Here is an 11,718-nt window from a genome sequence, read left to right as displayed (position 1 = left end):
AAAAATGACTCAATGTTATAGCGCCACCATCTGGAAACTAGAACATTGAATTGACCTTCATTTCACTCAACATTTTCCAATGTGGCTGAAAATTTTGAAATAGGTTTATTATTGGACTGTAATCAAATTCAAAAACCATACACGGCTCCATACTATAGCGCCACCACCTGGCAACAGGAAGTGAGTCTTATATCATTGATGCATTCCATTAGCAACACCAACATCTTCATTGATAAAAGGGGAATTCCTGTGCACACTATACGTTGCCAAGGAAGGTGATTATTTCCAAAGTGTGTACATATTGTTAAACATGTCATTGGCACAACTATGCCACCAAGGCGGTTGCGCCCATGGTGCTTGGGCCCGGTCATTGCTGCTTGCAGCTATATTTATTATTATTCTCTTTTTTTTCAATGTATTTTGCATTTTTGAGGTGCTTGCCATGGATGAAAACTCACGGAATTTTGCACACACATGAGAAGTTGTGGCTTTCAGAATCTATCAGATGGTCAGACCTGGGCGTGGCTGAGGGAGTCCACAGCGCCCCCTATTGCTTTGTCTTCTATTGTGGACAGGCACTTTGACCTACCTTCACCTAATTTGGTATGCATGTGGGGCTCCTCTGGACAAACACATTTCTCATTTGCATCGAATCAAATATGTGAACAGAAAGTCAGCCATTTTGAATTTTGTGCGTTTTACACGTACTACACTTTTAAGTACTCCTCCTAGGGGGTTCATTGCATTCACACGAAATGTGGTCAAATTGGTCTCAGGATAGTCATGATACCAATTCCGAAGGATATTTTTGATATCTCAAACGGTATGGTCATGGCGAGGCGTACAATTTTCATGTCACGCCGCGCCAACAGGAAGTGTAATCGTTGCGAGATGAATCTTCATTTATCAAAGGGGTATTCCTGTGCACACTATACATTGTTCTTGGAAGTTGATTTTTTCCAACTATGCCACCAAGGCGGCCGCGCCCATGGTGCTTGGGCCCGCTCATTGCTGCTTGCAGCTATATTTATTATATTATATATCAATTTTATAGCGCCACCATCTGGCAACAGGAATTGAGTTTTATGCGTTCCTTTGCTAGGGCGTTCATGACATTCACACAAAATGTGGTCAGCATGATATTATAGCCCTGCCACGCAACTATGAACTGATTTTTGATATCTTGGAATGGTATGGCTATGGTCAGGCTTGCAATTAACATGTCACGCAGCGCAAACAGGAAATGGTCTTACTTAAATTCTACATTGCCTGATGTGGCTCCAACTTTACACCTATGTTCATTGTTGGAGATTCATCACATCCAGATGCCAATAAAGGCTCACTATTTTCGCTGGAGACTCAATATATCCAGTCTTAAAACTTCAATGCAAGTCACAGCTGATGACTGTAACTTTCCCCCATTTCTAATACACAAATGCCATCTATTGGCAAAGGGTGGTATTTTCTCTTTTTTTCTTGGTTAAAGTGATTTCTCAATGACAGGTTTTGTTTCTTTCTGCGAGCCAGTAAGTATAACGATGTATGTGTAACAGCGGCAGCCTACGTGACAAAATGTACTGAGAACACCCAGCCCCCAGCAACATTTTTTCTCATCTACCTCAATTATATGGTTTGAATAACTAAAATAAAAGACAGGTAATGTATTGTAGCATTTTAAGGACTATATACAAAACAGCCTTTCGGAAGGTTAGCTTGCAAACCAAGAAGTCTTATTAAGGCATTTGAGGCCTTTCTATTTGACTTCATTGGAGAGGAGTGAATGCCGTAACCCATTAAAATGTAATTTGCATCGGAATACACATAATAGCCTACACTGAATCAGAATCAGAATCAGAATCACTTTATTCACCAAGTAGTTTTCATATCCAAGGAATGTGCTGTGGTTAGTGGGTGCACGCAGACAACATAAAGAATAATACTAAAAATAGAAATATAGATATAAAATTGGAATGCAATGTAGAATGTAAATATAAATAAAAAATAAATATAAAAATAAATATTTACAATACCAGATGATACTGAAGCAGGGTTTGTGAAGTATTATTAAAGTGCAAAGTGCAAAGTGCAAAGTGCAAAGTGCTCCCACTTGAGGTCCTGGGAGATGATGGTTCCCAGAAAGCGGCATGACTCCACAATGTTGACAGGGGAGTCGCTCAAGGTGATGGGGGCGGGTGGGGCTGGGTTCTTTCTGAAGTCTACAACCATCTCCACTGTCTTAACAGCGTTGAGCTCCAAGTTGTTCTGACTGACCAGGTCACCAGATGGTCAATCTCCCACCTGTAGGCCGACTCAACCCCACCAGAGATGAGTCCAATAAGGGTGGTGTCGTCCGCGAACTTCAGGAGCTTGACAGACTGGTGACTGGAAGTGCAGCTGTTGGTGTACAGGGAGAAGAGCAGAGGGGAAAGAACACAGCCTTGGGGGGAACCGGTGCTGATGGTCCGGGAGTCAGAGACATGTTTTCCCAGCTTCACATGCTGCCTCCTGTCAGACAGGAAGTCTGTGATCCACCTGCGGATGGAATCAGGCATATTCAGCTGGGAGAGCTTGTCCTGTAGCAGAGTTGGCGTTATTGTGTTGAAGGCAGAGCTGAAATCCACAAACAGGATCCTGGCGTAGGTTCCTGCGGAGTCCAGGTGCTGTAGGATGAAGTGGAGAGCCATGTTTACTGCATCATCTACATTACATTACATTACATTATTGGCATTTGGCAGACGCTCTTATCGTGCAAACCCATAACCAGGGGTAAGTGCGCTGAAAGACCCTAGAGGGAAGTACAATTTCAATTGCTACCCGTACAACAAAGATAAGGACCAGGGCCTTTTTTTAACAACAAATAAACAAACAAACAACAAAGCAAAAGTGACCAAACTTAACTATCCAAATACTGCTTACCTAGCCAACTAAAAATACCGAAACACTACATAAATCACAAAGACAACAATTAAGGTTCACAGGGAGGTAGGGAGGGATGAGGAGAGGTGCTGCTTGAAGAGGTGCGTCTTCAGTTTGCGCTTGAAGGTGGGGAGAGACAGTTCTGACCTCAACGGGGAGTTCGTTCCACCACCGTGGAGCCAGAACAGACAGTAGTCGTGAGCTTGAGGTGGAGGTTCGGAGAGGGGGAGGTGCCAAGCGGTCTGTGGAGGCTGAACGAAGAGGTCTGGCAGGGGTGTAGGGTCTGATGATTTTTTGTAGGTAAGCTGGGGAAGACCCCTTAACTGCTTGGAAGGCTAGCACCAATGTTTTGAATTTGATGCGAGCCATGACAGGCAGCCAGTGGAGGGAAGTAAGCCGGGGGGTGACGTGTGAGTATTTGGGAAGGTTGAAGACCAGACGAGCTGCTGCATTCTGGATAAGTTGGAGGGGTCTGATGGCGGGCGCTGGAAGGCCAGCCAAGAGGGAATTGCAGTAGTCCAGGCGGGACAGAACCATCGCTTGGACCAGGAGCTGGGTCGAGTACGGGGCGGATTCTCCGTATGTTGTATAGGAAGAACCTGCATGACCGGGTCACTGCCGCAATGTTCTCGGAAAGGGTCTGCTGTCCATCACCACGCCGAGGTTCCTTGCTGGTATCCCCGAGGGAAATGGAGAGATCCAGGTGGGGAGAGGTATTAGCAGGGATGAATATCATTTCAGTCTTTCCTGGGTTGAGCTTTAGATAGTGGTTGTCCATCCAGCTCTGGATGTCACTCAGGCAAGCAGAGATACGGGCAGAAACCTGTGTATCAGATGGTGGGAACGAGATGAAGAGTTGGGTATCATCCGCATAGCAGTGGTAGGATAGCCCAATCCAGTCCAGGGCTGTGCCACAGATGCCCGTTGCTGACGGCGGACAGGAGGATGGAGTGATCCACAGTGTCGAAGGCAGCAGAGAGATCTAGAAGAATGAGGACAGAGGAGAGGGAGGCTGCTTGTGCGGCATGGAGCGACTCACTGACGGAGAGGAGCGCAGTCTCTGTCGAGTGGCCCGATCTGAAGCCAGACTGATGGGGGTCTAGCAGGTTGTTGTTAGAAAAGAAAGAAGAAAGTTGAGTAGAAGCAGCTCGTTCTATGGTTTTGGAAATAAAAGGCGGTAGTTCTGGATGATGGAGGGATCCAGGGTAGGCTTTTTTAGCAACGGAGTGATGTGGGCCCTCTTGGAGGATGCTGGAAAACAGCCGGAAGACAGGGAGGAGTTGACAAGGGAGGTGACAAATGGGAGAATGTCAGGTGTGATAGTCTGGAGAAGAGAAGAGGGGATAGGGTTCAAGGGCACAGGTTGTAGGGCAGTGGGAGAGCAGGAGTTGAGAAACATCAGAGTCTGTAAGGGGGGAGAAAGTGGAAAAGGAAGGGATGGGCCTAGAGGGGGGGAAGGGCACAGTAAGGGGGGCGGTGGTTGTAAAGGATCTGCGGATGACTGTGACCTTCTCATCGAAAAAGTCAGCAAAGTCATCAGCAGTGAAGGAGGACTGAGGTGGAGGAGGCGGTGCGTTGAGGAGAGAGGAGAAAATGGAGAACAGTTTCCGGGGGTTAGAAGCAAAGTTCTGAATTTGTGTCTGATAGTATTTTGCTTCGGCGGCAGTGACAGCAGAAGAGAATGCCGCCAGGAGAGACTGGTAAATTGTGAGGTCTGAAGGGTCTCTGGATTTCCCCCATTTCCTCTCCGCTGCGCGGAGGCTGGTCCTGGAGGTACGGAGGATGTCAGATATCCAAGGACTGGGAGGGGATGTGCGAGGTGGCTTTGAGACAGGGGGACAGAGAGAGTCAAAGGCGAAGGAGAGAGATGAAAGGAGGGTGGCAGATGCAGAGTCAGTGGGGAGTTTGGAGAAGGATTAGAGAGGGGGGAGTGAGGCGGTGACAGTGCTGGCAAAGGAAGAGGGTGAGAGAGAGTGGAGGTTACGGTGGGCTGAGGAAGTGTGGGTGGGAGGAGTGGGAGGAGGATGGGGAGGAAGAGGGAGGGAGAATGAGATGAAGTGGTGATCAGATGTATGCAGAGGGATAACCGTCTGCAGGGAGAGGCCGAAGGAGTGGATTAGCGGTAGGAAGGCAGCAGTCTGGGAGGCTTCAAGGTGGATGTTGAAGTCTCCAAGGAGAATCAGTGGAGTGCCATCCTCAGGGAAGGAGCTGAGAAGGGTGTCTAGCTCATCAAGGAAGTTTCCCAGGGACCCTGGAGGACGGTAGATAACTGCAATGAAGAGGTTCGTAGGGTAGGATACTGCAACAGAATGGAATTCAAAAGTGGATATGGACAGGTCAGAGAGGGGGAGAACAGAGAATTTCCATGAGGGGGAAATTGAAAGACCAGTACCTCCGCCACGGCCGGAAGGCCGAGGAGTGTGCGAGAAGGAGAAGGAGGATGAGAGGGCAGCGGGAGTGGGGGTGTTGTCAGGTGTGATCCAGGTCTCTGTGAGGGCAAGGCATTGTAGGGACTGGAGGGAGGCATATGCAGGGATGAAGTCAGCCTTCCGAGTGGCAGACTGGCAGTTCCATAGTCCCCCTGTGACAGCAAAGTCCTCACATGGGGTCAGTGGGCGGTAGCTGAGATTCGAGGGGTTCCGACGCCGTGGAGGCCCACATCGCAGGGGGGGTCTTCGAGGGCTGTTGGCTCTGTAGGCAAACTGCAGGGGGTCCAGGAGGGGGTCTTTGATGGATTTGAGGTGGGACAGCATAAGGCGCTCAAAAGACTTTATCACCACAGAGGTCAGGGCGACGGGTCTGTAATCATTTAGTCCTGTGATCCTTGGCTTTTTGGGGACTGGGATGATAGTGGAGGTCTTGAAGCAATCTGGTACATGGCAAGTCTCCAGTAAGGTGTTAAAAATGTCTGTGAACACCAGAGACACCTGATCAGCACAGTGCTTCAGGGTGGATGGAGAGACTGGCCCGACTGCTTTGCGGGGGTTCTGCCTCTTGAAGATTCTGTTGACATCTCTTTCCAGTAAGGACAGAGGTGGCGCTGATGTGAGTAGCTGTGTAGTGGCCCAGGCTCCTGCTGTGATGGAGGAGGTTGGGGAGGAGGGGGGCTGGAGCTGGAGCTGGTGGCTGGTGTCATGGGGGATGGTGTCAGGACTGCCCCATTGACCTTCAAAGTGACAGTAGAATTCGTTCAGGTCATTGGCCAGACGTGAATTGTTCATGGAGTGGGGGGTTTTTGTTTTGTAGTTAGTGATCTGTCTGAACCCTTTCCAGACAGAAGCAGAGTCATTGGCTGAGAACTGATGTTTAGCTTCTCACACATCCTTGCTAAACTTGTACTTGGCCACTTTAAACATGACTCTGTCCCCACTCCTAAACGCTTCTTCCTTCTCTGACATTACTGTCTGAGTTTTGCTGTGAACCAGGGTTTGTCGTTGTTGTAACCCACCCTGGTGCGTGATGGTACACAGCTGTCCTCACAGAAGCTGATGTAGGAAGTCACCGCCTCTGTGTACTCATCCAGCTTGTTGGTAGCAGTCCTGAAAACATCCCAGTCAGTGCAGTCCAAATATGCCTGAAGATCCTCCACAGCTTCGCTGGTCCACTTCTTTGATGTCCTCACAACAGGTTTAGAGAGCTTTAATTTCTGCCTGTATGCAGGAATCAGGTGGACCATGACGTGGTCAGAGTGTCCCAGTGCAGCGTGGGGGATGGCATGATAAGCACTGCATGCATTACATTATTACATTACATTACATGGCATTTAGCAGACACTCTTATCCAGAGTGACGTACAACAAAGTGCAGATCAAACACAAGTACAAGTGCGAAGAGGACCTGAGAGGACAGTACAGTTCAGAGTCTTAGTGTAAACATACAGATAATCAGAACCCTTGAAGAATACAATCAACTTCCAAACTAGCATACCACAGTTGGCAGCTGGAATACCCTGAGTACAACAATACAATAGCTAATACAAAAAACAACAACAATATCTATACAAGTAACAATATCTATACAATCTACAATCAGTCTACGCTTGAAGGAGGTCAGAGACTCTGCCATTCTGGTCATTCCACCACCATGGGACCAGGACAGACAGCAGTCGTGAGCGTGAAGTGCAGGTGTGGCGAGGGGGAGGCGCCAGACGGCACAAAGTGGCATTACGGAGGGGTCACTGTAACTTCCCCCATTTCTGATTGGCAAAAAGTGGTACTTTTATTTTTTTCTCCCTTCAAGTGATTTGTCAACGATAGGTTTTGTTTTTTTATTGCGAGCCAGTATGCATACAGATGTATGATTTACAGCTGCAGCCTACGTGACAAAATGTATTGACAACACCCAGCACCAATGTTTCTTTTTATCTATCTTCATTAAATGAATTGAATAACTAAAATAAATATTAAAGACATTTAAAGACTTAAAGACAGGCTTTTACTAGCAGGAGAGTATCATATATTTAAAAGATTAACACATAGGCTATAATGCATACCTTGCATTGATATTAACAGTTCTTTTGTAACTAAATCGTATTGTAGCATTTTAAGGAATATAAAAAACAGCCTTTAGGACAGTTAGGTTGCAAACCAAGAAATCTTTTTGTCACACTGTATTAATTAACTGTCGCATTCACTTCTTAGGAATGTAGTCAAAAAGAAAGGTTAGCGTCTGAGGTGGCTCATATCAACAACGGTATCGCATGCAGCTCGCAAGGAAAGGTAACTTAATATGCAAATACCGTATTGAAGGCAGAGATTTTAGATTTGGCTGAACAGATGTGTTTCAGGCAGCATAATTATCGTTGAAATGGAAAAGAATGACGCTGGCTAACTAGAAGTTTAAATCATGCAATATTATCCGACCCTTCGTTGAGAAATTATTCCATCCATCCATTATCTGAACCCGCTTATCCTGATCAGGGTCGCAGGGGGGCTGGAGCCTATCCCAGCATACATTGGGCGAAAGGCAGGAATACACCCTGGACAGGTCGCCAGTCCATCGCAGGGCACACACACCATTCACTCACACACTCACACACTCACACACTCATACCTACGGGCAATTTAGACTCTCCAATCAGCCTAACATGCATGTCTTTGGACTGTGGGAGGAAACCAGAGTGCCCGGAGGAAACCCACGCATACACGGGGAGAACATGCAAACTCCGCACAGAGAGGCCCCGGCCGACGGGGATTCGAACCCAGGACTTCCTTGCTGTGAGGCGGCAGTGCTACCCACTGCACCATCCGTGCCGCCCTGAGAAATTATTTAACCAAGAAAAAAGAAACATCCAACTTTTGGCCAATAGATGGCACGCATGCATAAGAAATAGGGCCTGTAGCGTCGTGGTTTAGGTACCAGACTGGGACGCGGTGTAGAGCCCTACAATGGTCACCACGGCTTGAATCCACCCTTTGGCAAACCATGAGGAAACAATTTCCTTGTAGAATTGTCTCCATCCATCCATCCATCCATCCATCCATCCATCCATCCATCCATCCATCCATCCATCCATCCATCCATCCATCCATCCATCCATCCATCCATCCATCCATCCATCCATCCATCCATCCATCCATCCATCCATCCATCCATCCATCCATCCATCCATCCATCCATCCATCCATCCATCCATCCATCCATCCATCCATCCATCCATCCATCCATCCATCCATCCATCCATCCATCCGATGCAACTGACTTTCACACTACACATCTTTGTTTACTGGTTATTTCAAATAAATTTGATCTTGTTTTTTCAATGCGTCAGTGTGCGTGTCCCTGTTTGTCATGGCCAGTGAGCCAGGTCATGACAGATAAAGTATATAATTTAATCTCTTCTAATCCTGACTTCACATTCAAATGAATAATAAGAAGCAGGAAATAAAATGAAAGGCAGGCAGCTGGTTGGATGTTGGGTAAAAGTTTTTATGGCAACTAAAGGAGAACAATATTTACAACTTGTCTACTATCCATGCACACAGATAGACAGCAATTGCCAACATATCCACTCACTGAGAACTTTATTAGGAACACCTGTACATCTACTTAGTCATGCGATTACCTAATCAGCCAATCGTGGCAGCAGTGCAATGCATAAAATCATGCAGATAGGAGGAGCTTCAGTTAATGTGATCACAGTGATTTTGACTGTGGCATGTTTGTTGGTGCCAGACCGGCAGGACAGAACGAGTATTTCTGTAACTGCTGATCTCCTGGGATTTTCACGCACAACAGTCTCTTGAGTTTACTCAGAATGGTGCGAAAAACAAAAAAACAGTCAGTGATCGGCAGTTCTGCGGACAGAAATGGCTTGAGGATGAGCGAGGTAATGGAGAAGGGCCAGACTGGTCTAAGCTGACAGGAAGGTGACAGTAATGCAGATAACTATACATTACATCAGTGAACAGATTTCTGAACACACAATGCGTCAAACCTCTAAGTGGATAGATTATAGCAGCAGAAGACCTAATACATCTAATAAATACCTAATACAGTGCTCACTGAGTGTATATTGTCAAATAGAACATGCAAAATACGTACCTGAGGTGAAGGGTATATATTTGTATTATTGTCATTAAACATGGGGGCCAGAGTTGTTCCAATGAATGTCAGGAAGCCATTATGAGACTGAAAAATTGAAATTAAAATCTGTAATGTCTGTTTTGTTATGCCAAACCTTGGGTGTAACAAAATCAACTGTTTGGAACAGCATTAAGGAGAGAGAAAATGTAATGGGGCAAAGGGCATGGCAAGCCAATTAAGACCTCTACAGCTGATAGCTGAAGAATTCTCATCAGAATGAAGAAAAATTGCCAAACAGGTGTCCGACCGATCAGAACACTCTTCAAGAGGCAAGCGTGGATGTGTCAGAGACTACTGTCCACAGAAGAGTACAGTAATGTCTCAGTGGGTCACAGACTTCAAGCAGTCATGCAAACAAAAAATATGCAGTAAACATGACTATCGTTTACATCACATAAATATGTCCCAAATATTATGGTGCCCTGAAATGGGGGATTATGTTTAAAAAGTGCTGTTATGTCAATATGGTGAAACCAGAATGTATAATAATACCCTTTAATAAAAAACTTGCACTGAGCTAAATTAATGTTTTTGTCCCAAGCATTATGGAGGGCATTGCATATTACAATTCTTATGAACACATAAACACAACAACAGCAAAAAATATATAAGTGAATAACTATGTATTGTTGTTTGAAACAATATAAGCAAGGTTGATATGCACAGGTATTAAAGGAGACTGGGCTTGGCGGTTGGAATAACAATCTCCTGGATTAGTTAAGTATTATTTGTTTGCTTGCTGATTCTAAATTCAGTTTAGTTGTCATTATAGTGTTCTGCTGTGTATTTGTTTGTTTGTTAGCTATAACAAGTGGTGTTTATTTAGATTCAGTGAAACTGGGTTAGGTGTTTGTTTCTCTCAGGTGAGCTAGGCTATTAAGTTAGACTATTGTTTTACTGGCTGGCAGGCCACAGCTTTTGTTGTAGGAGGAGCCAATAGTTTGCACCCTGCTCAGGGTATAATTACTGGCACAGCTGAACTCACTTCAGTGTGCATTAGTGTTCTGCAGTGGGTTGGTTGCATTTTCTGTATTCAGCGTCAGTGTTATTTAAGCAGTTGTGTAGCCGCTGTGTGCGGCAGCCTCGGCTACTTGCCTCGGCGTACGAAGTCGCAGGTGTACAAAGTCGGGGGTGTCTATCTACGGGTGTCCTTCAAGGCTGTCCGAGAGCCTGATGTTTGATTTTGTTTTTGCTGCCTGCCCTCATTCCACTGTGTAGTATTCCTCTTGTCCTCCCTAGTTCCCTCCATGTGTTTCCTTCCCATCCCTGTCCTCTCGCCTCTCCCCAGGTCCCAGTCAGGTAGGAGGTTCGCCTCCCGCCAACATGGGCATAATATCTCTAACCTCATCTTCCCTCCCAGATCACCTGGTATTGATCTCTGTGTGGCTGGTGGCCTCTGGAACTGCCAGTCCGCCGTCCAGAAAGCAGACTTCATATCTGCCTATGCCTCCCACCTCAACCTTGACTTTCTTGCTTTCACTGAAACGTGGCTCTCACCAGAGAACACGGCCACCCCGGCTGCCCTTTCCTCTGCCTTCTCTTTTTCCCACACACCCAGATCCTCTGGCAGAGGAGGTGGCACAGGTCTCCTAATCTCATCCTCATGGAGATCTAGTGTCTTCTCCTCATCCCTCTCCTTCTCCTCTTTTGAATTTCATGCGGTTTCTGTTACTTTGCCGTGCAAACTGTTTATTGTTGTTGTTTATCGCCCCCCGGGTCCTCTGGGGAACTTCTTGGATGAGATGGACATCCTCCTCAGCTCCTCACCAGTCAATGACACCCCCCTGGTCCTCCTGGGTGACTTCAACGTCAACTCAGAGTCCACCCAGTCTACCTTTCTCTCCCTCCTCTCTTCTTTTGACCTTACCCTCACTCTTTCCCCTCCCACCCACAAAGCAGGCAACCTTCTTGACCTCATCTTCACAAGGAGCTGCACAACAACCAACCTCTCTGTAACACCACTCCATATATCTGACCACTCCTTCATCTTTCTCTCTTCCACTCTCCTCTTACACCCATCCATCTCTCCCACCATCCACTGTCACCTGTCGACGGAACCTACGCCACCTGTCTTCCTCCACCCTCTCATCTACAATCCTCTCCTCCCTACCATCCGTGGAGTCTTTCTCTCGACTGTCTCCCGATGATGCGGCTACTACTCTCATGTCCTCCCTCTCATCTTCCTTTGACTCTCTGTGCCCCCTCACCACCAAACTAG

The sequence above is a fragment of the Conger conger genome, chromosome 1 (assembly GCF_963514075.1).
Source record: "Conger conger chromosome 1, fConCon1.1, whole genome shotgun sequence".
NCBI lineage: Eukaryota > Metazoa > Chordata > Actinopteri > Anguilliformes > Congridae > Conger > Conger conger.
The sequence above is the reverse complement of the archived record's forward strand: the minus strand, read 5'-3'. Positions refer to the sequence as shown.